Source organism: Chionomys nivalis, chromosome 22 (assembly GCF_950005125.1).
Source record: "Chionomys nivalis chromosome 22, mChiNiv1.1, whole genome shotgun sequence".
Lineage (NCBI taxonomy): Eukaryota > Metazoa > Chordata > Mammalia > Rodentia > Cricetidae > Chionomys > Chionomys nivalis.
In genome coordinates this window covers 27,965,703-27,980,227 of record NC_080107.1, presented here as the reverse complement: position 1 = coordinate 27,980,227, position 14,525 = coordinate 27,965,703, and the positions used below count along the sequence as shown (strand labels likewise).

At 40.4% G+C, this 14,525-nt stretch overlaps 1 non-coding gene across 1 annotated transcript; it reads right to left on the bottom strand.

Moving 5' to 3' along the window:
- Positions 1-1,388: 1,388 nt before the first annotated feature.
- Positions 1,389-1,494, bottom strand: LOC130864979 (U6 spliceosomal RNA). Its single transcript, XR_009056023.1, has one exon. It is a non-coding gene; the product is annotated as a U6 spliceosomal RNA (small nuclear RNA).
- Positions 1,495-14,525: the final 13,031 nt, after the last annotated feature.

Below are 14,525 nucleotides of genomic sequence, written 5' to 3'. Positions count from 1 at the left end.
ATTATGACTTTTAGCTGCGAGTAGTGATCGGGACTCTCTCCAGGGGACCTAGGTTGTCACCACAAGAAATGTACACAAAGGGCAATTTGGGGAGCAGCAGTGTGTGCGCTACCTGACACCCATGGTGTCGTATAGTTTTCAGAGTCTCACGTGAGATGCCAACTTGAGAAACATATTATCAAGTCAGGGAAAGAATTAAGATTTTCTTGATTGTATCTGTTGTCGGTGGGAGTTGTGACATCTCCAGAAAGAGGTTTGCTTTTGGTGCTTTTTTTTTTTTTTAAAAAAAAGTCTCTGCAGAGAAGCAGGTGAGAGAGACAGCAGACACTGATAGCGGGCGTCTCCCTGTGAATTTTCCCTGGAGTGCAAAATACAAATATTCTAAAATTGAAGAACAGAGAGGACCACACATGTCAATGAAAGCAACATCAGAGACGAAAATAAAACTAATTGTGTATGCAGAATTCTTTCTGGCACTGTGTACTTTGTAAAGGGAATGCCAGGCACTTTCATGTGTGAGACGCTGCAAGGCTGCTCATGTCTTCAGCCAATAGGCGTATGTCAACGATGCCTCATTTCCGCTCCACATCAGTGGCGGAGCGAGTTTTTTGGTTCTGAGTTAACCCGTACAGGAAACAATTGTGCTTCTGAAGATGAAAGCCTGGCAGAGGTCCTGGGAACCAGCCAAACCCACCAATGTCTCTGACAGGAAGTGGTGGATGAGTTTTTAAAAAATGAAAAGAATAGAGATGTAATCGTAAGGTGAGTTAACTGATCTTTTGAGAAGAATATTTAAAATATACGTAAGTATATAAAACCTTGGGCATTTTAGCATCCAAGAATAAAGAATTTATTTCAGTGCAATTGTTACTTACCCAGTTGAAAAGCAAATATGAATGTCTCAATAATATAATTACCTTTAAAGTGATATCTTTAAACAAGATGTGGCTTCAACATGTAGTTAGATAAATGCTACACATGACTTTTAAAAGCTGCTATCTTACATTTCTATATCAAACTTAAAACAACATTTCCCTTGGTAAAATTTCATGAAATAGAAAGTTCAAATTCCTATGCTATCACTTGAAAACTGTTATTTCTAAGATTTGATCTCAATAATTTAAAGCACAAAATAATTTGTGTTTATGATCTCATTTTTTCTTTATGTTTGTCATTAAGACAAACTGTGGCAATAAGCCCCTCCCCTGCCTTCTGAAAATAATCTGTTGTGAAAATATGATATGTTTTTGTATAGTATAATTTATATAAATTTACATTTAATATGCTTTATTAATAAGATACAATATATTTTATATTTTAATAATTTATTTTCTTCTTTTAAAAAAGAAAACAAACTATCTCCTTTCATTTTACGTACCAATCTCAGTAAAAATATGCAACGTTTCATGAATTTGCGTGTCATCCTTGCATAGGGGCATGTTAATCTTCTCTGTATCGTTTCAATTTTAATATATGTGCTGCCAAAGCGAGCACCAATATAGTTTACATTATATGCAAATACATATTTACCATGTCAGTGGTTTTGAAAGGCAAAATTCAATGGTTCACGAGCATTGCACAACCATGAGCCTTGCCTGCTTCTGAAACTTTCACATCGTCTCAGGCAGAGACTAGGCACCGAGACACTTAAGTCTCCATCCCCTGGCAGTCTATGAATTTTACCATTCTAGGTATATTATATAAATAAAACCAAATGGTACTTGTGTTTTTGCATCAATGTCAGTTAGTCTGGTTGTTTCAAGAGTCACCATTTTGTAGTGCTATCAGAATACACTGTTATCGTGTCAACAATTTAAATGAACCACGTAATTAAATATCAACTACACATATTTAAAATTAATATGGAAAGAATCATTTATGTAGTAGTGTGATTTCAGGTGCAAATAATGATCTGGGCTTTCTATGGAAGATTTAGTGCAACCACCACAACAAATGAAGACCACACACACACACACACACCTTTTCCAGTGCTTTGAATCAAACCCTGTACATTCTCAGCATGTGATCTACTACTGAGCTGCATCCTCAGCTTTGGCACTTGTGTTAGACCAGGTTGTCATGTGTAGTCTAGTCAGACCTCAGTCTTAAGGTTCCCTGTCTTAAGGTTCTCCCAGACTCCTGGAATTACAGGTATGTGCCACAGAATTCCATTCCACTTCCATTCAGAATTCCATTCATTTTTCAAGCCCTTGGTTCCTGCTTGGCTCTGTGCTCCCTGGCTCACTCTGCAATGGACAGTGTCTACTATAGGCCTCCACCACAGTGAGCTCAGCTCTTCCTCCGTGCCTTCTGCACCATGCTTGAAACTGAAACAAAAGTCAAAATTAACCCCTGGTTCTTTGAGTTACTCCTGTCCTGTATCTTATTATGAAAACATCCAATGTGTCTTCCACAGTCTCTCATTTAATTTGTGTTTTTTACTTTTGTAAACATCCTTTCATGCATGCATGATTTTTTTTTTTTTCCCCGAGAGACAGGGTTTCTCTTTAGCCCTGGCTGTCCTGGAACTCATTCAGAAGACCAGGTTGCCCTCAAACTCAGAGATCTGTCTCTCTGTCTCCCAATTGCTGAGATCAAAGGCATGTACTCCACCCTACCTGGCTCAATCCATGCAATTTTTAAGTTTTGCTTAAAGCGGTTGCCTTTTCTTACAGTTGTGCGTTGAATGTCGCATCTAAGAAATTTTGCCAAAGGCCATGCCATAAGAACACTTTCCCGTGTTCAGGAGACATTTCTGTCTTACACCGCATGTTTATGTCTCTGCTCCTTTCAGCTGACTTTTGTACGTGGTGCACAGCAGAGGTATATCTTCTTTATCTTCATGTGAGCAGCCAGCTTCCCCAGAACCAGGTGTATCATGGCCAAAGACTGGGAGTCCTTGTTAAAATAGTCACGTTGTCTAGAGTAACTTTCAGAAGCTGTGCACTCCCTGTAAGATGCTTGTCTCCTACTGAGTCCCCTTAACACTTGTCAGCCTCAGCTGCTCAGGCCTGGATGACTGCTTTTGGCCCTCACTGCTCTTTTCTTTCCCTCTAAGAGGTGATTTCATTTTTATCGGTTTGTAGCCAATTTTGAAATCAGGAAACTAAGTCTTCCAATATAGTCCTTGCTCCAAGATTGCTTTGTATACTCCTGGTCCTTCCTTATGACCTAAGAATTTTAGGACAGATTTTTCAATGTCTGTGGAGGACACCCTCAAACCATTGATGGGAAGTGCTGAATCAGGATTTGCTGAATCTGAAGGTTACTTTTGATAATACTCCTGTTTGAACAGTATTGCCTTTAATATTTGGTCATGAATGCATTTTTATTTACTGTTGTCTCTTTAAATGCCTCTCATTTTCTTGTATTTTCCAGTGTACTAGTCTCTAACCTCCTCATTTAAACTTATTTCTACACCTGGTTAATATTTTATTCTTTCTAATGCTGTCAAAAATGAGATCATTTAATTTTCAGATTGTTCACGCTTAGTAAGTAGAAATTTAACTGCTTTTGTGTATTGATTTTGTAGCCTGAAATTTTCCAGACTTATTTATTAGCTATAATAGGAGTGTGTGTTTGAGAGAGAGAGGGAGTGTGTGTGTGAATGTGTGTGTGTGTCCCATCTCCTTACCTACATGGTGAGCAAATCACTTTATACACTAGTGTATTAAATAATTTATGGGACGGAGTCGCTACCATAACTGTGATCATAGAATAAATGTCAAGCATTAAATATGCTTCAAGGTGCACATTAAAGCCTTCTTTAATTTGATTCCCTGAGCCTAATGCCAAGAATTCCAATGGTTTTTATCACCAGAGGAAACAAGATGGCCTATTATCTTTATTAGCTCCCCCAGAAATGAAGTGAGATAAAAAAGGAGTCAGGAGTTTGGGTTTTATCTACTGAATTCTTAGAGACTCAACCAGAGAGTTCATAATAAGAGCACATTGTCCTGTTCGAACAACCAAGTAATTCCCCTAAACCAAGATATGGAGCTGATAAGAAGCCAGGCCTGCATCTAAAGTTGAGACATCCTGTGCCTCTCAATTGTTTTCCATTCTGTCGTTCATTTATTCATCAAAAATTTATGGAGGGTAGGTTCCGGGCACCAGATGGGGTACCAGGAAGACATTCATCAAAGAGCTACAGGTGTCAATACAAGATCAACGATGTGATAGGCTAAGGAGGGTACAGTGTCCTTGGGGAGCAACTGATTCGGCAAAGAGACATTGTCACATGGTTAGGAAAAGTTTTCTTTCCACGATGCCAAATATATGAGGAAAGAAATGTAGTCAAGATACTTGTAGTAAACTTGTAGCTATTATCATATATCATATCACTCTCTGAGAAGAAAAAGTCGAATCTCAAAATCTCAGATGTACCTAGCAATGATACAAGCAAATAAATCCGGATTTGACCCCATGACTCTGTGATTTGTACAAGCCAGTGTGCATATATCACACCAGGGGTCTATGAGTCCCTTTCTTACTTCAGGGAGTTCTGTAGATACACCTGTTTTCTCAATTAGACGGCGTTATAGTACAGAATTCATACTAAAATGCGCATCATATAACAGAGAACTCAGTAACGTTACTCTGCAAACTGACTAAGTAATGAATGTATATTAGATAGATAATGATAATATATTTGGTGTTGTTCATTTTTCAAAAGTATACTTTTAGACCGAAGTGATTTGGGAGAATTTTTGTTGAAAATGTGATGTGTCTATCCCCGCCCCAATAAGAGAAGTACTTATTTCAAATTTGTTCTGTGAAACCCAGGCTGGTTATACATTTTTCCTATTCTTCAAAAATGGCCTTTGTGGCCCATAGGTGTTTGATGATTCCCTCTTTTCTTTGCTGCAGAAAATAAAAGACAAAATTATGGCCTATTTTAAAACAATCACCACTCTGAGTGATGAACTTTGGATCCATTTATTTTCTTCTCGTATCTATTCCATTATCTTGTTTGGTACTGTGTCATGAATTATCTTTCATATTTCTTTGCATATGGCAATATATAAGTGAATAAATATTCTCTCCAATGACCTCATGAGAGAATTTAGATTTGTTTTTAGAACCAAAATTCCATAAATTAGATTCAGTATAGTTTTAGAACTGAAATTCCATAAATCTGATTCCTTTATGATCCTAATTTCAATGTTAACCTTGTTGTCTAGAAAAACTAAGGGAAGTCATTCAGAAGAAAATAAGACAGCGAAGGAGAAAAGTGATGCATGCAGCCAGAGCTTCAGACGCAGCTAAACCGCTGTGTCTGGGGGATGCTGAGGGCTATGATACTGATGGTGAGGAAGGGGGTTTATAACATCAGCGTGGGAACATAGCCCTTAAGACCTCTGTCCCAAGAGCAAATGGTTCTGTCATTCACGTCCTGATTCACTGCCAAGTGACAAAATTGACTGGGTGAATAAAGGCAATAAAAAAATGAGCTATATGTGTGCTGTGACTGGCGAGTGAGAAAATGAAATGAGAAAGGAGGCAAAGTTGGCATCTTGGGCAAGGGTGGGAGACAGAGAGGACAGCATGACACATGTCACACTGGGGTCACAGGGGACTTTGCTTTCTTGTTGTTTTCCTAAGAGAAGTATGGAGTCTACAACTTAGGTACCCAGCAGAGGAGCACAGAGCCACTGTGAGCTACCTTTGCACATCTGAAAGTTCCCTTGTGTCTCTGTTCTTGCATATACAGTCATGTGTTAAGAGTCCCAATCTGATTCTCTCTAAAGTCCCCAGGCGCTGTTAAATCCTAAATCAGGACACATCAATTTTCAGAAATCACAGTCTCTTACTTTAGAATGCTTTAGTCTTTAGTCTAAACCAACTACAAAGACCACTTAGATAAGAAACCTGGAGTCAGGTGGAGCCACCATGGAGATGCTAGATTTTATAAAGTGGGCTCCGCACAGTTTGAGGCAACAGTGTTCTCCAAAGGCGTTCTTTCTGATCACCCAGAGTGGCAGACAGTCCCAGTTTGAAAAAATGCTTGAATATTGTGAAAATATTCCTCAGGACTAATTTCACTGTCTAATTTTGTACCTAGATATAGACATCTGAAACAAAGGAAAAAGCCAGGGAACCGAGGAAATGACTCCAAAATTAAAATCATTTATTGAATTCCAGAAGACTGTCCCCAGCACTCACATCAGGTGGTTCACAACAGCCGGCAGCTCCCAGTTCACGTTTCTAAACCCATGCACAGACAACACCACACACGCATGCACATAAATGTGCTTACACACGCACGTATGCACACATGCATGCTCACGCACATACACACATATACACTCACATGCACACATATCAAACACCTAAACATGAAATAAATGCTTTAAAAGTGAGGATTGTCTTTAGGGACTCATATCTTACTATATGTGCAAACAATCAACCTTGTCTCGTAGAAGATTCAGCTTGCTTCTTCACCAAGATCAGATAGAGCCGTTCCTAAAGAAAGAGGGTTAGTTACCAGTTTCTACCAAACTAAGTCACTCATAAGGCAAAAGGAGGTAAACAGGAAAGGCAGGTAAATCAACTTCTACATCATTCATCCCTCACTAAGCTGTCTGTCAACCTGCGAGCATGAGAGAGATGGTAAGCACAGAGTCCAGGGACCCAGTCCTTCCAACTCAGGCCTGCGTGGGAGCTCCATCGAGATACACTGTGCTGTACTAGATGACGTCAGTGAGGATCTAAATCCCTTGTAAGTTGCAATGCAAATTAACCGATACTCTTAAAAGATGTGTCATGTTTTGCCTGTCCACTTTATTCTTTTACTTTGGTCACCACAAGGAGATAGGACCAGAAATCCCTGGAATTCCTATCTATTTCCATAGAAAGGGATACCAAATACCCAATAGGACTCTATGCTGTTATGTAATCCAGTGGTTCTTATTGTGCACACTAAATTGCCCAAGCATGCTTTACATGAAGAATGCATTCACCTTTGAGGGAACAGGGTATTTTCTTGCTTATTATACAAATATGTATTGATTAAACATAACACAAGGATGCTGGCTATAACATCTACCCTCGTTTATTTTACTATTCCTTGGTCTTTCTTTTAATAGGACACATGACAAATTTTGGAAAATTTCACAAAGGAGTTCAGATTTAGGGATTAGGCTTCTTAAGAATTTAAATTATTTTTATTGTGAAAACGTTTTGAATCCAAAATGATTATAAAAGGTTTGTTTTTTTTTTTTTTTTGAAAAAAAAAAAGGCTATCGGGAAAAGTGTAATTAGGGAGGGTTATTCATAGTAACAGAAGCAGTGACGTTGGCCGAGAAGAACAAGGCCCTCAGACAGTGAGAGAGAAGCAGACAGGGTCAGAAATGATAGGCAAGCTAGCCAGAAGAGAACTCACTGCTGTGTAATTATCTGTTACTCAAGCATGTGGTCCTTGTGGTTTCGGGTAGACTTGTTTGGGGCACGTTTGTCTGCGGGGTTGGACGAGATCGGAGGTGGGGATGGGAAGATGAGGAAAGATTAATCCACACTGTGAAGTCTTCCACCTCTAAACGTTTCCAGTTGTCTCCTAGAGTGTCTTGTTGGCAGGTACAGGAACTACACACATTTGTGAAGGAGGAAGAGAGCAAACAAATGAAAAAGTCCTCATGCTATTTTCCATAAGAACAATGGGGGGAGGGGAGGTGTTCCTAGGCCCAGACATGGTGCAGTCACCTGAGGGCTACAAGGGACCATATTTTGAAAGGCTTCATGAACCTCAACTCTGGACAGGTAAAGTTCAGAGTCTACCACTTCCCTCAATGTCCTTTCTGATTCTCAGGCATTCCCATTAGCAAGCTTTTCTTTAAGGCCAATTGTATTTCAACTGCATCTTCTGTGAGCCTCTATTCATAATTCACTAAGGAAAGATGTTGACCAGACTCCCTCACAGTGGAATAGACAGTGGGTCAATCAACCCAAGTTCCATGAGAGCCTCCTTGGACAGCACGTATCCTTACTTCATTTTCTTACCCTGAATTCCCACGAATCACGTGAGGTCAAGAATGAAGCTACTCCTCTTCACATGTAGAATATCTCTGTGCCCCCTAGCTGTCCCACAATGAGGTCTACTCTTGACCCTTGCAGTCTCCCCTTATCTAAAAGACCTGATTCTGGCGTCAGACTAGGTATCAGTGAGACCATCTGAAAAGTTTATGGGATAAAAGGTCCTTCCAGATATTTCTTTCCTCACCACCACCCCATCCCAAGACTTTCCGTAGTTTAAATATAACTGCTTGCTTTATTATGCATTCACTTGAGGCCATATTAAAAACATCCTAGGCTATTTGTTTATTCTTCATGTATACTTAATTATATTACATATTCTGTTTTTGTAATTATCCCTGTCTCCCTTCCCTAAATCCTGTGTTTGGATATCAGTTTCCTTCTCTTAGATTTGGATGAACAAAGCCATGCTGTGCCATTCCTTTCTATTTAAGTGGACTGCTATTGGAAGAGAGAATAAAAAAAAAAGCATCCTTATTCAATTAATATATATATGTGTGTGTGTGTGTGTGTGTGTGTGTGTGTGTGTGTGTGTCTATTGAGGGCCTTATGCTTGTAAGAATCATGCCAGAAACTTAGTTAGAAGGGTGAATAAGACAATTACATGTACACTCAATACACTGGGATACACTTCATGGTGTGGGATGCCTCATAGAGTCAAATAACAGGAACATTTAACCAAATTGTGTGGACAATGGGAATATATCTGGACTAGTCAAATTAATGTTGAAATTTGAGCTAGCAGCTTGAGTTTGCCACATAGATCTGGCCAACCCCAGGAAAACCAAATAGTGCTATCAGCAGAAGAAACAGTAGATGCGGATGTCAGAGACAAGGAGACAATGAGACAGGGCCTTGCTTCGTCTCTCTATTAAGCCAAGGAATGTAGAGCATACATTAAAACTTTATTATTTTATTTGAGAGGGGAAAGAAATCTACACGATGGCTCTCATAGCATGTAAAGAATTCCATTCTATAGAATAATGGTCTATAACTTCAAGACACCAATTACGATCCACTTGGAAGCTCTGTTAAGAAGGACTAGTGAGCCATGAGTCATGTGCTTCATGAGCTTGAAGAGTTTCAAGAAACATCTGTAGCTGGAGCAGAGACTACAGTGAGGAGGATGGGAAGAAGGCTGTGGCATGAGAAGAGCCTGTGCTGAGGAGAGGAGGTGGGGAGGGCTGCTGGGCCTTATGGTCCCTGCATGCGTTCCATCGTCATTGGAAGGGTGATGAAGACACAATTTCAGGTCAGCTTCTGTCGTTGTACTGAGATGGGTAGTAGGGGGGGTCATTCCATTCATTCCTTCTCCAGTTACACCCACCATTCTCCACGAAAGAGCAATAAAATAAATTGTTAGAATTGTACATTTTTATTTCCAGTTTTATGAGAAACAACCTTGCTGATAATGCCAGTATAATTTAACTGAAAAAGAAAGTCTATGCATAAGTTGTCTACCAAAAAGAATTTCTTGGCATCTGTATTTGACAGTACTATTTGGAGGAACAGAAGCCATAGATATGTACATTATAAAGGGAGATTTAATATTGGCTTGCAGGCAAGTGGCTGGGTAGCCCAACAATAGCCATCTTGTCAACATCTACTAGGAATTCAGTAGCCTCTCAGTCCCCAGAGCCAGAGGCTTCAGCGGTCCCACCCTGCTGCTGGTCTGGACTCCCTGAGAGCAACTGGTCTTCCGAGTCTGACATCGAAAACAGTGACTGCGAGATACTTTCAGGACAAAGTTCTGGCATCAGGCACAAGACTGTGTTCTGGAACTGCCAGTTTAAAAGCGCTACAGTGCCGCCGACTTCCAGGGCAGGTATTCCCCTCGGCCTCCGTTTACTCCTCCCTGGAAAGGCTCTAATAGACATGTGCAGAGGCGCGTCTCTTAGGTTAACGCCTCATCCCACCAAGTACGCAATTAAGACTTTCCATTACAGCATCTAATTGTGGAAAGCACTTTAGCAGGTTGAGAAAAAAAAAATAGCGTGTCAGGAGTCCATTGTCTGGAAACTCATCCTTTATAGGATGAGTCGTGAACTGCCATCATTTCTCCACCTTCCCCACAGCCTCTTCTGCCGAGTTATGGAACTGTAGCCATGCCAGAAGGCTCTAAGAAAGGTGTTTCAATATTGCCAGCTGAAAGGGCTTTCCTCCCACCTCTCTAAGGTTTCTGAGAAAGGACCAAAGTAGCCAAACTCTGAGAGGGAATAGCAGCCAGATTTATTCATTTTTCTTGGATTCTGGGACTCTCCTTTGCCATCTGTTTCCAGACCTATGGAGCTGGAAAAATGACTTGACAAATCTGAATGCCCCTTTAAGAACAGATGTGTGTCTTTTTTTAATTTTTGGTTTTTTGTTTTTGGTTTGTGTGTGTGTGTGTGTGTGTGTGTCAAGTTTCTTGAGTTCTTGGTATATTTTGAAGATCAGGACTCTGTCCTATATGGGGTTGGTGAACATCTTTTCCCAATCTGTAGTCTGTGTTTTGTCTCGTTGACCATGTCCTTTGTCTTAGAGAAGCTTTTTAGTTTCAGGAGGCCCCATTTATCAAATGTTGCTCTCAGTGTCTCTGCTACTCAGGTTATATTTAGGAAGTGGTCTCTTGTGGCATTGCATTCAAGTGTACTTCCCACTTTCTCTTCTATGCGGTTCAGTGTGGTTGGTTTTATGTTGAGGTCTTTGATCCATTTAGACGAGATTTGTGCATGGTGATAAATATGGATCTATTCACATTTTTCTACAGGTTGCTATCCAGTTATGCCCACACTATTTGTTGAATATGCTTTCTTTTTTCCATTTTATATTTTCATCTTCTATGTCAAAAATCAAGTGCTCATAGGATTGATATCCGGGTCTTTGATTTGATTCCAATGGTCCTCCTCTCTGTTTTTATGCAAATACCAGGCTGTTTTCATTACTGTAGCTCTACAGTAGAGTTTGAAGTCAGGGATGGTGATGCCTCCAGAAGTTCCTTCATTGCACAGGATCGTTTTTGCTATCCTTGGTTTTTTTTTTTGCTTTTCCATTTGAAGTTGAGTATTGTTCTTTTGGCATCCATAGCCATCAGAGAAATGCAAGTCAAAACAACTCTGAGATTCCATCTGTCAGAATGGCCAAGATCAAAAACACTGATGATAGCTGATGCTGTAGAGGATGTGGGGTAAGGGAAACACTCCTGCATTGCTGGTGGGAGTGCAAACTTGTACAGTCGCTTTGGAAATCAGTATGGTGATTGCTCTAAACCAAGAAAGTCCAGCTCATTTTTTTTCTTTATTTTAGACCATTTTAAAACATAAGAATGGTCATATTGGCTGATTGCTTTTGATCTTGTTTTGAAAGGCTAGGTTTAATTATGAATGATGAATAATAACTCATGATTATATAACAACAACGATGATGATGATGATGATGATGATGATGATGATGATGATAAGTCTTAGAGAATAAGTGAATAGAAATTAGGACTGGATGAGTTGCATACTAGGAAGGCAAGACCAATGAAAGAAGCATACAGTAGTCAGGAAATACACAACAGTGTCTTAAGAGGGAAAAGCTCTCACCGCAGAACCCTGATGGTGGCATGTAGCACTTCAGCCTACTGGTGGCGCTTACTTAAATTGCTCAGGTGACTGTCAGTTCCGTGGGAGCCACTATGTTGTTGGAACTGACTCTGGTTTTCTATTTCCTTCCCTATTCTCTGTGATTGTGTGAATACCCTGTGTAGAGAAGTAGCTCCCTCTCAGGTAACTCCTCAACATGTCAGATAGCAATTTATTGAGGACATGCCTTGGAGAAAATAAAACTGAATGAGGCAGCATCCTCCTCTAACCGGATTCCTCGAAATAAGGACCACGCAATTAGCATAATATGGTTAATGCATCTGACGGCCCCATCACTACTCATCATATCCACCAACCATTCGGCACAAAGCAAAAGATTTCTAGCAGTTAAGGTCAAATCATTTTCTTTTCCAGTTTTTATTTCAATGCTGGTATCCACAGCGTCCAGTTAGGTTGGATTCCAGAATTATTGCTACGGAATTCCTTAGTTCTTGCACAATTCCTGGAGCCCTGGGTTGTGGACGTCACGAATGTTAACCATTGGTGGGGCTTTTTCCGTCTTCGGGAAATGTTCCCACCTCTCAAGAAGCAGGGACAAGATAGTGATGAAAGAAGGGAGGCCACAGGCTGACAGGTGTGAGGATACAGTGTGAACCAGAGGGAGCGTTAGAAAGCATGAAGAGCTAGGGAGGCCAGGGGAGATGCAACCACATCCTGTGGCTCACACAACAACTCTGTGGCTATGACGTTCTTCTTTCGCATGTCCCAACACCACACCACACTCACAGATTAGTAGTGTTCTCCACTGATTGCTTGACTTCTATTCTTGGGTCTTCCAAATAGCCCTGTAGATGACCAATTTGGGTGACTACTATACCCAAACACTGATAAGATGCTTCTTCACTTACCACATATACTTGTGTTGGAGCATGGGTAAATGGTGTGAGATTGCTCAGAATTATATTTTAGATTGTCACAAAATATATATTTCTTTTTTTTTTATTCTTTTTTAATTAAAATTTCCACCTGCTCCCCATTTCCCATTTCCCTCCCCTCCTCCCAAATATTGCCCTCCCCCCACTTCCCTCCCCCTATCCCCACTCCTCTTCTCCTCCCCCCACTCCATTCCCCCTCCCTCTCGATACTGAAGAGCAGTCCAAATTCCCTGCCCTGGCTTTGTGGGAGCTTAGCCTGTTTGGACGCTCACAAAATATATATTTCAACACTAAATAATGAAGCCTCTACTTTCAAAGAAAGGATGCCTATAATTAGATTGTACCAATGCTTTAGAAATAATTTCAATTTTATAATAGGATCCTATGGATTTATGCCAATTTAAATTTTTATTCAGCAATTTAAGATTCTACAGGAGAAAGGTCCAGGTACAAAGCCAGTACATGATATAACCAATGGCTCTTTGGGGGTGTGTCCAGGCTTAACTGAGGAGGACTGTCTCCTAGTGACTCTCGAACAACCTACTAAAATTTTGGTCATTGTGCGGACTATACTGTGATGACTGGCAATAGGTCATTGCTCTTCTGTCGTTAAATGAGGCTCGACATTAAGGTGCACTAGGAATTCATCCTGCACACTGAATTACAGCATGGTGAATGTGGCTTAGCAGGTGAGCTGGCTACTCACAGAAGTGTTTATTACCAGCAGTCCGGCACCCATGAGTCAGTTCATGCCAGTGTGGATCAGCCCATCTTGGTGTGATCTACCTGCCTGTCCGCCCTGACTACATTTCATTATGAATTCTCCCTGACTCTCCATCAGAGAGTGAGTTTTAATTGCACTAGATGCTCAACTCAGCAAAGTGCTGAGCATACCAGGAGGGACTCAAGAAACATCTAGTGAACGAATGGAAAAATGACCAAAATAAAAACTGTGTGGTTTGAACCATTGTGGATGTCAAAGTAACCTACCCAGAAGAAGATAAAGCACACGGAGAGTTTCAACGGTCTTCAAGGAGGTCATTCAAAGCTTGCTTCCCATACACCCAATCCGCAGTTCACACTCAAAACATCCTCTCTGTAAGACTAGAATCTTCTAAGCAACTGCTAATGGAAAAAGACTAATAGAAGTGAGAGAGACATAAAGTCTCACTCTGAGTTGAAAGACCACTTTTCAGTATTTAAAAAGTTCTCGATTGTAATCACCAATAAATTGAAAGGACTGTGCACACAGTAGGCAGAATATGTATGCCAGTGCCAGAAGTCAGGGCAAAGGTAGACCAATGAAGTCAATGATGAAGACACACTTTTTCTCTTTTAGCTTCAATAAATTGCAGTGACTGAGAGCTGACCAGAGGGGACATTACTGCCAAGCCAGAGAAGCAGTCAAGGTCAGCAGAATTTTTCCTCTCCCCAGCTCCCTTTCTTTGGTAACAGAGATTGTTGAGAAACAAGTTTTTTTTTTTTTTTTTATTGCAAGTCTGACTTAGATGTAGGCATGGAAGCTTCCCGGTGCTGGGTTGGAACAGTGTTTTTATTTCCTTTAGTTCCCGACAACAGGAGTGAGTTACAAACATATTCAGTAAATGTCTGTGCTCCCAAAGCTTTCAGCCAGCTATCCCATGATACCCATGCTCTTAAGAGCATTCACTCATGTAGGAGCCTCTGGCTTCCCCTCTGCTTTGTTCTTCTGAGAATTCTAAATAAATGACTATACCAAAAAAGATTTCTAAAGCCATTTTTTTAAAGCCATAGAATGCAGCTTTTATATGAAATATCTAAGAAATATTGAACCATAGTTTGGAAGTCTTACAGAATATTTTTAGGCTTTTGTGTAAACATGTGTAAACATTTTAGTTGAAGACAACCAACTGGACCGATGGGACCTATGCCCCCCTTCCCCTACCCCTCCCCTACGCTGTTCCATGTGTACCTGACAATCTTCATATCAGAATGGATGTCTGCATCCTCTTGT